The sequence below is a fragment of the Homalodisca vitripennis genome, chromosome 4 (assembly GCF_021130785.1).
Source record: "Homalodisca vitripennis isolate AUS2020 chromosome 4, UT_GWSS_2.1, whole genome shotgun sequence".
Lineage (NCBI taxonomy): Eukaryota > Metazoa > Arthropoda > Insecta > Hemiptera > Cicadellidae > Homalodisca > Homalodisca vitripennis.
The window spans coordinates 46,234,915-46,250,179 of record NC_060210.1 but is presented as its reverse complement, the minus strand read 5'-3'; the positions used below and the strand labels follow the sequence as shown (position 1 = coordinate 46,250,179).

General features: G+C 31.8%; 1 protein-coding gene across 2 annotated transcripts in view; it reads left to right on the top strand.

Moving 5' to 3' along the window:
- The first annotated feature begins 11,602 nt into the window (after positions 1-11,602).
- Positions 11,603-15,265, top strand: part of LOC124359273 — a 297,085-nt gene continuing 293,422 nt past the window's right edge. The window contains exon 1 of one of the 2 annotated variants that reach the window (XM_046811889.1): positions 11,603-11,689. The gene's annotated coding sequence lies outside the window, so the exon portion shown is untranslated. The remainder of the gene's footprint in view (positions 11,690-15,265) is intronic. The other variant, XM_046811888.1, reaches the window with a different exon arrangement.

The window sequence follows — 15,265 nt, the reverse complement described above, 5'->3', positions numbered from 1 at the left end:
TTCGGTTCAGTTAAGAAGCTTTGCTTCATGTGCTCCACGATTTCGCCAAACACATTGGAACCTATTGAGTAATTTCTATTACTCAGTTTCAGCACTTTAGAAACTCAATCGCTTGTTCACTTCTTGGTCTAAATTAAAGGCTCTTTGTACTCAGTACGAAAATGGTTCACTAACTTATGATTTTAACCAAATCACACCGAAAGTTTTCATACTTGGCTAGCGATTGCAGAAGAGTGGTTAGGTTCTATTCTTCTGGTATATTACTAGAAAAAAAACCAGGTCTGCAATTGATATTTAACATTAATATGAATTTCTACTAGTAAAGTGAGAATAATTATGAGAAGTATGATGATTCATTCCTTCATATAAATACATTCATTACATCGGCAAATTCATAGGAATAACATAATCCCATAGCCAGTTGTGTAATTAAGTATACAATTCAATATAAACTAAATGCAATACTTTTTGACTCAGGTCACCAGAATAATTCTAGTTACCCTCCTAGCTTTCTGAAATTACATTACACTTCATACTCAGAACTAACATTAAATATTAACTTATTTAACATAAGTATATTTTTTCGTAATATATAAGTTATATTATATTATATAACTTAAAATAACATTAAATTATAAATTTTTTCAATAAAAGAAAATTACTCCCTTTGGGGAGTATGTACATGCTTTAACATATATATATATATATATATATATATATATATATATTATATATATATATATATATATATATATATATATATATATATATATATATAGTGTAAAATATCACAGTTTTATCTCCAGCCGTTTTTATTTGGGCCTGGTAACAAAATTGCGTAAATGTTCTACTTGAAATGCCTTTACAGGCGGCATTTATGGGAGGTAATCACAACATTGTGTTCTACCTTTTCTGTATTCAAGAAGTGTTATGAATATAAAGGAAAATATATATACCTTACACCGTTCACTGTGATCATATTTTATGAAAGTTCCCTAATAATTTCAGTAACTTTTACTCGAGAGGTTACAGAGAAGAGCCTTAAATATGCCAAAATTAACATAACCGAGAAACAATTTACGGAAACCCTCCAAGTTCGTGAACTTCTAGCGTTGATTATTTGTTGCCGGTGTATTTTAATCCGGGCACTTTAAAATTCTTTTGTCGGTAGAGTGAATTTATTACTTTCAATGAATTGAAGTACATTTTCCACTGTCAAATCAGTATTACTGAATATTTAATAAAATGTAACTACAATTCTTCAAACTTAATGGAGATAAATTAAATACACTTTACATGTGTTATACATATGAGTACAACGTAAAAGTACAGTGTTCTTGAAAGCTAAAACATTTAATAAAATTTTGAACTGTGTCATTCAAGTTAAATTATAACTTACTATAAGAAATAACATTCGGTTACATAAACTTTCAGACAAAAGTCGCATAATTAAACGTAAATTGGTTTCAATATCTTTAAATAGTTGTTAGGTTGATTTTATATAAATTCACAGCATATTCATATCAATCAAACTTATGACACAAAATAAAGGAAATATTTGGAATATCTATACCAATTATATTATTTTAATTAAATATAGAACAATTCATTTGTTAAATTTGTAGTATACAAATTTAATGTTGGATAGCAAATGCGGAATTTTACTATCCAGGGCTTGGTCTCTCAGAATGTGGAGTTATTAGTTCCGAGCAGCACACCCGTGACTTGTCATAAACAGGAGGTCAGAATATATCAGCCTGTTACAACATAGAAGTGCTGTTTTCGGCTACTGCAAGTCATAAGTTGGCGGGCGCGGTATAGCAGTCAGTCATGTTCATGTTCCGGAGTGGTACTGACACCAATACAGGGTACAGGGCACATTTAGACAAACAGAACAAAGATGTTTCTAAAATGTAGAGACTGGGCAAATTCAACAGTTGCAAAGTTTTGAATGCTGTCCTGCACGACTCTCTGAAATTCAACATTGCGATGTTACGAATTGCTTTTTTTGCAATTTGAACACCCTCAGGAAATTATTGCCTTACAGGCCCCCCACAACACCATTCCATAGGAAAGGTGAGAGTAAATTAGTCCATAATATGCCGCAATCAATACCTGACTGGGGCAGTACTGGGCCATGGACCTCGAAACATATATTCCTGAGGACAGTTTGGCACACACATGGTCAATGTGATTATTCCATCTAAACCCTCGGTCGAGGAGTATTCCAAGGAATTTTGAGGAGTAGACTTCTTCCAATATGGAATCTGCCAACATGACGGCTGACCCACATTGGGAGTCCATTGGACGCAGTGTGAAATTCACGTTGGATGTCGAAGAATTCGTTTGAAGGTTGAGGCTATTGAAATATTGCACACAATTGTTGATATCGACAAAGGTTTGTAGCTCCAAACCTTCTTGTGTGTTATCTCTGAAACAGAGAGTCGTGTCATCAGCATACTGCACAATTTTACCATGCAACAGCGATGAATGTACGTCATTGACGTACAACAGGAAAAGGATTGAGGGATCTCGATCCTAGAAGTACTGTCTCCGGCCGCTGCTACTGAGTGTTCAAACTAGTAACAATACGTTGTATAAAAAGTTCAATCATATTACCCATTTTTATTGTAACTAAACAGAAATAAATGTAAAAATTATAATCTCGTGTTCACCTATTAGTGGCCAGAAACTTACAACGGTATTGAGTCGCTTTTATAAATAGACTGGGTGACATATGCTAATCTAAAGTTTATTGCTGAAACATGCGATCATTTCTCGGGTCATTGCGTCAGAATATTTTGTTTGGTCCGTTGAGCGCACTGTGTATTCTAGCGAGGAATTCTACATTCTTCACTTTCACCAAGTAAAAACAAACAATAACTTTGAATTTTTTTAATTAAATTTTCTTCCTGTGATGTGACGTACGGTTATGCTTCCATTTTATATCAAAATAGCGTATCTTGTATTGTATAAGTGAAAAAATTATTATTTATGCGAAAGGAAAAAACCGTGCAACGGGCCTGGGCTTATTCCAGTTGTTAAGTTTAATTAATACAATTACCCTTAAGAATACCTCACTGTTTGACATACAAACTGTCAACCCTTTGCTACAACAAAAGATTCTTAGTTATAGGTTTCTCTGAGTTAATATTTGCAGTAAGAAATGTTTATAATTTTCATTATGATATGCTTAATGGTTCCTATTAACTATTTTTAAACTCCAGGTATTTATTAACTTAAAACCAATTATAAGTTATCGTTTATGTTAGATAAGGTACGCCATATGTTATGCATCATACTTGGCTAAGGATGTAGTTAGGAACATCCCATGTAAAGACAGTTATCATTATAAAATTCGATTTTGCCTTTGTATAATTAAAGTCTATAGCTCAATTTGGTCCCGGGATTTCTCTCTGAGTGACAGACTTTGCTGACGTTTAGAAATATGCCGTGGAGGGACATGCACTATTATAGAACTCGATAATTTCTTAGTAGAAGTGAAGTTTCATGCCAAATTGTAATTCTATAGGATTAGGCTACACCACAACATAGGTCGTATAACACGCTTCGCTAAATTTTCAGGCCATGAGCGTTACTTCAACAACATTCTGGTGGGATGTGGTTCATCTCATTGTCGTAAAGGATGTCATGATCTAATTACCACCAACAAGTGCTAGAGTGTATCTGTAACTAAACCAAGAGTACTTATGTCCCTTCGAAACTCCGCTGTTTTAATGCAATGGGCGTACCTTTGACGGCATCCTGGCCAGATGAAGAACATTTCACTGAAGAAACGTGTACCGTCACCGAACACAATCTTGGATATGTAGAAGGGAATTTTAATCAAATTTTCAAGCATATAGTTCAATACCAATTTTAGTTCAGTTAAATTTCGAGATGCACCTCAAAGTAATAAACTCAGCAAAATCCTAGGAAGTGCAAGCGTCATTATGGATATCGATATTTATTATGTAGGAATGCAGTTCCATTCATATTTTACTCGCTTAGCCAAATGTATAATAATTAATATTAAAATTGCCAATGTAATAGTGAAGGTTTATGTAAAATGTCAAATATATAGCTCAATCTGTTCACGTGATATCCTGCAAACAGTTAAGGTTCTCTAACGCTCAGCCTTAACTCTTGGAGGACATATACCATTATCCACCTCAATGTTGCCTATGTAGAAATTAATTTCTCACAAAATTTCAAGTTTACAAATTTTTTCTAGATATATCCTACAAATAATTAATGCTCCCAGCCATTACGTAATGTACTAAAGTATGTTTGACATAGAAATAGTTAAATGATCACCATTGGTGGTCATGGAGATGGTCTTACAGTAAGATGCAATGCAGTATGATAAATATAAAAGCCAAATTTACAGTGACTGTATCTAATAAACTGTAAGTATTATGAGTTTTTCAAGTATATTGTGGATACAGATAGACTGAAAACTAAGCAGAATGAGTCCATAAATTATAGGATATTTCTGTTAAACCACGTGATGAAGATTTATGGAGTAATTTAATGGACAAACTGTTCTTTTGAAACTAAAATAAAATACGACCAAGTGTTACATGCATCAACAAATTAAATTATTCCTGGGAGCATAAAATGTGGAGAACAAAAACAGTGGACATGTTTGCGCTGATCCTACCGGGACCTTAGTGATTTTTATTGACGTCACAATGAACGGATATTATAATATACGGATATCTCTTATTATTCATAATAATTATAAAGAATGCCACTATTACTATCCGACATGGCGTACGGCTTTTAGAAAATTTATAACAAGTGGAACTGCTAATTCTTTTAGCTTAGGTTATAACGCTTTAAATTTTTGTTAATTTAATCTAAACACTACTCAAACACAAATATGAATTTAAAATAATATATTATAGCATGTTTAATTGAAATAAATAACGAGTGTAACAAATAAATTTAATCGAGTGTAATAAATTTAATCTAAACGCTACCAACACATAAAAAATATGAGTTTAAAGAAATATACGAGTTTAGTTTCTCGAGTTGGCTGAAATCAAGGAAATTGAAGAAATATAAATTAGAAAGTAAGCATCTTATTGATTTCTATATTCAGGATGTTAGCAAACGGCCAAACTCATTACGATCGATTTGAAAGTAATTCTTCGCCTTTTAACAGACACGATAACAAAAAAACCTTTAGAATTTTAAATTTAAATCGGGGTTATGGGTGATTAGGAGTAAAATCATCTCATCCAGGCCAGCTTATTTGACTTGATAGTCAGCGAGGCGAGAACCAATTTGAATTGCATAAAAACATATACCCGAGTTTTTCGTGAAGCCATTAGAATACATCCTACCTAAGAAAGAAAACCATTGTCGTTTCAGTCTTTTACCTCGTTAGCTGAAGCTGATATAGCTAATGTTTACGTGTCTGTCGGTTGGTTAAAGTAAACCATTATGAAATGTAAAACATATTATATGGTATTTGTAACCTTCTGTTTCTAAATCTACCAAAATAAGAGACTGACGATAAATTCTGTTCTATCGGTTTCAAAAATAACTTTGTAACAAAACAGTTACTGTTCACACTAAAACTTGCACTGACTTCTTTCTCTCTATGATGGCAAACTTCGAAATAAAAATTTTGTTTAAGTGCTTATTTTTCATACACATGGTTCATGACGTAACAATCTAGATGATGAACTACGTTCGACGTTGTGGTTATCCTACAAAAATAGGCAGGACAGATAACTTATACTGTAAATAGTAAGTAAACTTTGTATTAAACTTTTAGATTAAATTATGGAATATATTTGTTTATTATAACTTCTATTGTAATAGTCCATGAACCAAGAGCCAATGTGCATTGCATAAGCACACAATATAAGTTTTCCTGGAATTTTTCAATATAATCAATAGAGGAATTTTTCCTAAGAAATATATAGATCGTCAGCTATGCTAGTTTTGGTGGAAGTAGAAATGCGAGGGTATGGAGAGGGTTAAGATATGAAACTATAACATTTTTTCGGGTTATATTTTTTATAGCTTAAAACACTTAAAACCGATATCAGCCTTAGAAATAATGACTATATCACCACCAGGCTAGATAAAGAGATCCAAAGTTACCATTTTAAGGGTCAGGTAGCTGACACCGGTTTTACCTGACGGCTCGGTTTAACTGTGCCAAGCTAAGAAAAATATGAGCTCATAAAAAATATTTAATATTTTTTGCTCTTTTGATAATCTACGATTTCGAACTCTGGAAAATACTGGCACGGCTCACGACTGTTTTCTTTCGAAAGGGATTTTTTCTCTTGATTTCAAAAACAAAGTTGTGTGCTTATATAATGGATCTCGGCTCCTCGACTATAAATGTTGTCAGTTATGTACTTACCAACTTCATACACAACTTGCATAAATACAAAAGAGATCTATTCCTTGGCCGAGGGATAAAGCTTGCATCTCTAGTCTGAATGTGACGGGATCGATTTCGTCAGGAAGTGTTTCTTCCTGTATGGCTAGACTCAAAGCTTGCCATCTATCTCAGTGTATGGGGTTTTACATTGTTTATTTAATGAGTATTTTTGTGTACGTTTCTAACCGTTTATTGACAAGCTATTAAAATCAATAAAAACACTATGAAGACCAAAATTGGGGTTGTAATTATGGAGGGAGAGGGTAGATAATAACATGTTTGTTTCAAAATAAAGCTTATAGACGAAGGTAGTTATTATACGTCTTATTTAATTTTTTAACGGCAACCCCAAATGTATAGAAAGTAATACGAGTACATCAATAAGAACCAATAACTTGCTAATTGATTTTATTAATTGCTATTAATAATCTTTTAAATTCAGTTAATAATAATTTGCGTAAAAATTATGATTTTCATATATAAACAGTTGGAGCATCACACAACACTCTGTACACATAAGTTGACTTTTTGTTAAAAGCCTAATATTTGTGGCCTTCATCTATTTAAACGATGATTTTCCGGATTTATTACTTGCTACAAGAAAGAATACAAAGTGAAAATATAACGATTAAAGTAAAACTGTATTTAAAGTGGTAAACGTGAGGGTTGACACCCACTATATATAAAATACTTAATACTAACTAAATAATACTACAGTTTTGGAGCTACTATGTCATAACAATTCACATCTAATGTCATGATAATGATCCATGATTGCTGTATACGCTATTCATACTCACAAACATTGATAAACGTGTATTTAGGTTATTTTGGATTAGTTTACATTCTGTAGATACTTCACGTTATCCGAATTTTAAGACCTGTGAGCTAATTAATTATTAAAACTGTACATTATTATATTCACTGCTACTGTGTAGAGAATTATAATTAGTACTCTTAACTATTCAGTGCACATTAAAGCGTCTGTCGCAGTCATCGTGTTAAAAGGCCAATTCTACAATACAAGTAACCAAATTTGTTATTTTGTGTGTTAAAATGGATTAAATGGTCATAGGAGTAAAAATGTACTTTACATTGAATAATATAGTCCCTCTCGGTATAATTTATACGTTTTCAAAAAATAGTTATTAATAACTTTTTGATTTTTTGTTAATAAAGTACAAATACATTACATTTTATAGTTATTTACTTGAAGAAATGTAAAAAATTAACATTTGATTTTTGCGATTTAGTTATAAGTGGATGTAGGATTAAAAGTAAAATTACCACTTTAATATACATGTAAATAATTTTTGTTATTTCAAAATACAAGTTGTGTAGTTTTCTGTAAGCTTGTAACAAGTTCTGAAGATCAAAAACCAATTTGATGAATAAAACGTTAAAAAGTGAATGAAATCGAATAAAACAAACTTGAGTTTTAGCCTATAAAAATAAGTTTAAAATAATAAATAATTTAATCCTTATTGTTGGTTCATAATCGGAACGTCTCATTTTAAAGATGTAATTAATGCGTAACTAAACACTTTCTGTTTTTTAAAAGTGTAGTCCAAAGAATCCCTGTAAAGTAAAAGCGTTAGATGGTTTTAATTACATTTTCAATGAGCCTATAATTCTACGACTAAAAATAAGGATTTCAAGGTTGACGTTGTTCTTAAAGAGCTAAAATCAAGACGGCTATCAGTATGGGAATTAAAACAATCTAGCGAAGGTTTGTCCGTGAAGCGTAGTTATGTGAGAGCTCAATATATAAGAGAGCCAGTAATATATATATATATAATATATATATATATATATATATATATTATATATATATATATATATATATTGCTATTCCAATAATAATAAATTAAGTGGAAATCCATGCTAAACATCAGGCCATACAAATATTTAAGACAATATTGGAATAGATATAACTGTTGGCATTCATATAAAAGGAAAAGTTCAACAGGTTTTTTAATGAGTGATTAAAACAGGAACAATTACAAACCATTAAATATCAGAACCCCCTCACCATGATAAGCATTCCAAGCTGACGGACCGACAACAAAAATAAAAAAGGAGTTACAAAAATGCATAAGGAATAACAATAAAAATGTTCATGTGGCATACAGTTTGAACGATTCCCTTTTAAAGGCAAACTCAGTCTAAAAAAATCCAAACCACGTGGGAGACTGTTCCCGAAACGGTGTAATCTTGGCAGTGTAATGTTGAAGGCGTACTGCGTCGAGTGATGCCATCTCTCGAACAAGTCCCTCGAGCGTGACGGGCGAGAACAACGAAGGTTGACTCTACTCAACAACTCAGTTGAATCGATCTCCGCAGTAAGAACTCCCCGAAGGAAGACGATGTCAGCAACCAGCCGTCTGGACCTCATTGTAGGAAGATGAAGCTGCTGTCGGAGTTCCTCGATGGGCACCTCTCGATATGCATAGCCCAGATGCAGTCCAACAAGACGTAAGAAACGTACTTGTACACTTTCAATAAGGCTGATGAGTCCAGAGGTGCAAGGGGACCACACGGGAGAACAATATTCCAACAATGGCCGCGACAGGTGCACAAAATATGTCCTCAAAGCCCAAGGAGAAAACCCATCTCTAGAAACTCGAATTATGAAACCAAGAGTAGCATTGGATTTTTTTGTTATCTTTAAAACTTGACTTTCCATGTTCAAACTCGACGAAAAAGGTCGGTGACGACCAGAGAGAGCCAGCAAGGTTGCCATTCACAGAGTAAGCGAACAAAACAGGAGTGGAGATACGATGGAAAGACACCACAGTGTTTTTTGTGTCATTAAGGATATCATATCATTCCGGCACAATAGCATTCAGATCGCATTATAATAACAGAACGAAGAAATGTGTTATTAGATGATTGCTAATACTTTGGTTTGGTTATAAGGAGATATTTTAACAATGCTTTATAGCACCGTGCTTGGGAAACTTAATATCAAACTGAGTCGATGTTATAAATTAACTTTGCGATAATCTTGTATTAAGGCCTATCTGCTATGTCACTAAATTAAGATTTCATATCTAACAAGTGCAAAGTGCAACAAGAATATTACATAAATTATGTAATAGCAGCGTTTTCACAAGCAATCTTCCATTGAATAATAGACATATCCTTTTTAAATAGCATAAAAACACTCCTTTAAACAAATTATGATCACTGGCAGATGTTATAATCTCCTGTTACATTTGGATGGTTTTCTTGGTGTCCAGATGATGCATAATTATTCATACGTTGGACTGAGAAGAATATATCCGGAGGTTTAATTCACTTCCGATGCCACAATTGACGTTACCGTATTATCCCGTTCAAAAAAGTATAGCCTATACCTATGTAGCTCTCGGTAACCTTTATTTGTAAAAAATGTCTACGTTTGGTCTAAGATATTTAAAGTTCCATAGTTCAGTTTGTCTGGTTGTTCCGATGAAGAAAAGATATAAATACATGAATAGAACTGAGAAACCTAGTACGGCCTTGGGAAAAATACTCCCTACTTGCGGTAGACCTATAAGGGCGAAATCCTCGCTAATTTCACGTAACATTTCAAAATAATCGTTATTGTTTATTGGAAAAAAATAAGACGCAAATGCTTATTACAGACGTCTTATTGTAGTCTGGGAAAGAATGGATCATTACGGCATCTTTATGTTATTTCTCCGATTTGCCTTATGACATTGTAAAAATGCCATATCACAATGTGAAGATTTTTCGGGTACATTCACAGCTTTGATAATTAATATTGATTTCATAACAGTGGTTAAATAGTATTTACAATGCATTCGATGTTTTAAATTCGTTACTGGCACAATATGGAGTAAAGTAAGGTATTATCTTTGCTATCTGCATCACTACTGATCAAGGTCTTTGACGCACTTCAACTAAAAATTTCTACAGCTATTTAGTGTTTGTTAAATCTGGATTTGAAGCAATAAATATTAAAATTTTTTCTGAACTATTAAATATTCCAGGCAATCTTTTTTACATAAAAACCTTTCTTGCGTTTCATCGAATATTTTACAAAAAGAATTAGCCAAATTAGTCCAACAGTTCTTGAGATTAAACACATTTTGCTATTCATGTTCATTTATAATATAAAGCACATCTTGGATGACGTGGGCACAACAATCCATACCAACTTATCGCCGTTTTCGAACTCCTTGGTTCTCATCAAGAGCATACGAATGAGATCTATATTTTATCCTACGGATGTCGAAACTGCAGCAGTGTAATTCATAATTCAGTACCGGTAGCGGTATTACCGCCCGGCAAGTTATCTCTCATATATGTAATTTTCATTTACAATATCAATATTCCAAATGTATTCATCTCTCAATTTTTGAGTTAATAATAAAACGTGCAGAAAAATGTTCTCTACTTTTAGTTTCAACAGCCAAATGCATTTATAACATTGAGGTGAAGTTATATAATTAACTACACGTATAAAATGAAGACTATAACTGTATAAGATAAAGACTATAAAAATTGTAAAACTGTAATTTATTGGAGAGGCACATGCTTGTATAAATTGGATCACAGTGAATGAAGTTACAGAAGCCGTCCTTACAAAACGGCTCCCGTAGGAACCATCACCAGCTCAATATATTAGTTCGTGACCTCGCGTCCGAGTATGTCGTAAATAATTTTAATAAACAATCAAAATTAATTAATTTTATTTTGTCTTTAGAGATGACAGTAATATTAATAATATAAGTTTTATTTACCATTGCAATGTTTATGTAAAAAACGCAAATAGCTTATCACAATTTTACAGTTGAGTGAACCATATTTGTTTGTATAAGGTTATTTAAATATTTTTTAAATTAAAACTATTTGCATGATAGCATGGCCTTATATTTTGACGTTTATCAATAAGCCACAATGTATAGAAATTAGTTTTTTATCTGCGCTTTAGAATACACAAATGGTGATAAGATAGTTATAAAATCGGTACATTAAATTGCATGAACCGGAGTAATACTAGTGTCTATTACTAATAACTATAAGTAGCATCCATCTAAACTCATTAATCAAGCTGCAATTAACGCAAACACGCAACGACATGAGGGTGGAGTTAAAGAGAGAGGTGTAATCGAAGGGCGGGACATTAAGTGTTGCGTATTGATGGATTGGCAAGCCTGAGAGGCTGGCTGGGGGTGGAGGGTGGCAGTCAGTTCGGCGGCGGGTAGAGACAGTGACGTGCGCTACGCGTTGTGTCCGGCCGTGATACGCCCTACACAGTGATGTTCTAAGGTAGGGACCACCTGTACTTAGGCTATCTAACACCTTCTTTTTAACACGTTTTTAAGGATATCTTATAATTTTTAATGTATACTTACAGAAGTGGCCGGGTGTTGGGTGACAACTATAAACAAACCGGGTGTTTGTTGTTGAAAATTATTGTAACACTGTTAACTGGTAATTGGATAAGTTACAAAATAGAAAATGAATCTATAAAATTAGATTCTGTTTAGTGCCGCATTATAAAAACAAACTTTAAAACGTCCGTGTTCGACTAACGCAGATAGAAAAGCGGCGTGAAATGGAGCATAAAGACAAACAAATAAATATAAATAGTAAATAAATAAAATCCAAAGTATTTTTTTTTAATAAGGGCTTACTTCTAAATTATCTTAAATATATCGGAAACATTAAAAATGAGGACTTACTTCAGAAACGCCTTAGTAATGGGCCTTGTAGTTTTAATTTATAATAGAATTATAAAGACGTACGATTTGTTTTTAGTTTTCTAGACCACATATGTATTTATTAAACCACGATGGCACTTTTTGTCATATTAATTTGTTGGTTAAAGTGTTAGTTATTTGAGACCAAACTCCCTCTGATAGTTGAATGTGCAAGCTATTGGATGACACAGTGATAATCCATCTTAGGAATAGTTAAACTCGTCATTACTTTAAATCGGTTATAACTGTATCTTCCTCAGATAACATTGGCATAGTAAATACAACTGTACGATACACAATCTATAATTACGAATTACATGTGTATCCACTTAACAGTTGTGTATGCCATAAGCACGATATTTACTAGATTGGAGGTAGCAGTTAATAAAAATGTGAATTAAAATAATTTTAAAATGGTATAACTAGTAAACTTAAAAAGTAAACCATTTGAGTTCTGCCTTAAAATTTAATTGCTTTAAAAACGGATTTAAAAGTCTAGTGAATTTATTAAATTCATAGTGTTAACTACTATAGGTATAAAATTGTATCATGATTAACAAAAACACACTAAGTTTTAACAATGAATTATTAACAATATTAGTAACAATCCTTGATTAAGCTTTGACCTCTCATCAACATGAATATATTTTAGTATCCGCACTTTTAATATGAGATATATTTACTAAAATAAAAATATTTATATTGTAATTAGTAATACTAAGATACAGTTTTTATATAGTATAATGTACACAAAGTTGTTGACATGCAGGTATTATTTCAATGGTTTTTGAAATGATGAAAAGTGTTTTTAGTATAAAGAAGTAAGGAAATAAATACTTGGTTTGAATTTAATCTAATTTAATATAAAGTAACAGTATGCCAGAAAGATAACGGATTTTTTCTTTCACTATATATTGATTAAAATTTCAAATAACTCCATTTTTGAGAGGCTGAGTGAATATTAAACGTGATAAATTATGAAAATGAGCATGCTTGATTAACTGCAATAGTCGCAGTATGTTCTGGTAATGTTGATAGATTTTCAACAACACACAATACATCTACTGGAATCTGTCAATCAAAACTCACCACAGGACACAATAATCTACGCTGTAACCATTCACTCACTCACTAATTCAATTTTATAAATGTTTAGAAACATCAATGTACGGTTCAAACTGAGTATTAGAAAGTATTAAAACATATATTTTCATTTCATAACATATAGTGAAAAAAGCCCCTACACTATAGTAAAAATACATTAGGAGCAGTTTTAATCTACCATAATATCAGCTGGTGACATCACGGCAAAGATAAAATTTCTTTTGTATCTCCCAAAACTCTGTACAGAACGGTTTATAAATTTAAAATTGTTTAGAAACAAGTGATATAGGAACTAGAATTGTTAAAATGGCTGTCCACTAAAACGTACTGGTCTTGGAGATTTTAGTGAATCTACCCACAAATTAGATTGTGGATTCACAAAAATCTAATTTTCATGAATTTTATGCTTAGGATTACATATACTAAGCATAAAATATTTGAAACTTAATTCAATACACAAGAAAATGGTTTTAAAATTAATAGTCAATAATAAATTATTATATGGAAATCGGAAATTTGAATTTATACTACGGTAATTAGAAATGTCTTATCTCCTAATTAATAAAATAATGGTTTTTGCGTAAAATATACTTATGAAAAGTAATTTTTGGTTACACCACACTATGTACCGTAGTACTTTACGTTTCACAGTACACCTTGGTCAATGGGGAATTTCAAATAATTGTAACAGGATTGCGAAAAATACTTTAAAATGTGATATGATTTTGATACTTATAATTTCTAAAAGCAGTTCTATTATTACAAGAAAACTTCATTCCAGCATCGCAAGATCCTTCTGTTAAATAATCTAATATACAGGTATAACCAAACTTAATAATGTTATTTTAAACGATTTTATTCATATTTCAAACAAGTCTAAAACACTTATTTAGCGGGAAATGTAGGTTAAACTATTTTCTATTTAATCATCAGCTAATTTAAATCTATTGCTGTTTAAAATACTATTTACGTCTGCATTCTTTATTGGGATATTCGAAGTTGAGTTATACGAAGATTACAATTATTCAAATCGTTAATTACTTAGGTAAAGCGAGGTATTGATTTTTTCAGTGAGAACAGCAATAAACTGTATTTAAGGTTAAGTTTTGTAACTTTTTGGTTACAAATTTAGGGTATTAGATTTTCCATATATATTTTTTACATACTTACGTTGTATTTGCGCTTACAATAAATAAATAATTTAGTTGAATGTATTCAAGGAAAATTTCAAAACAGCTGCTGTTTACGTTGATTGAAGTATGGCATAATATAGACCAAATAGTTTTTTTTTATTTAGCAACTAATACTAATATTTACTGATTTGTTTCCTTTTGATTTCCGTTTTCAAATGTATAGCATCAATAACCAAAGCATAACACATTTAGAGTTCAGATAATTTTAATGGTTTTCCGTATTGGACACTTAGATTACGGAATATTTCAGGATTGAGTGCGTAATAGAATTTAATCAAATGTCTAGCCTAAAGTTACATCATCACTAAGAAAACTTCTTTAATTCATAATTGCAATAAAATCTGGTACGATTGTATTGTTTTCAATATGTCCTAATTAATTCCGTAAGCCGTATTCATTCATTTTCATGACTGCTGTTTACATTACTCTTGAAAAATGTTTTCTTTGTTGTTTTATGAATTTAAATGGTAGCGTTTTCTATGAATGCAGCATTATTAGCTGTGTTATGATTCTATGTAGAGAAAACGAAATATATTTTTAATAACTTTCTAATTAGAAGGAAACACTTCTGTTTCCGTTTAAACATTTAAAAATCTGGTAATAAGTGAAGATGGTTTGTTTGAACATAATATAAAGTCTCAACCATTAATATCAGAAAAACTTTGAATAAATTGAACTAAAAAGTTTGAAGCATCTTTAATTTCATTTTAAACACCACCGCCTCTCATGTATCATTTTTAATCTTCATTTTAATATATCAAAAAATTTCCTTAAAACTACGAAGAAGGATGAAATTTTGTTATACCTTTGGTAAAGGCCAAAGGGTGAGGAACACGAGCTCAGCA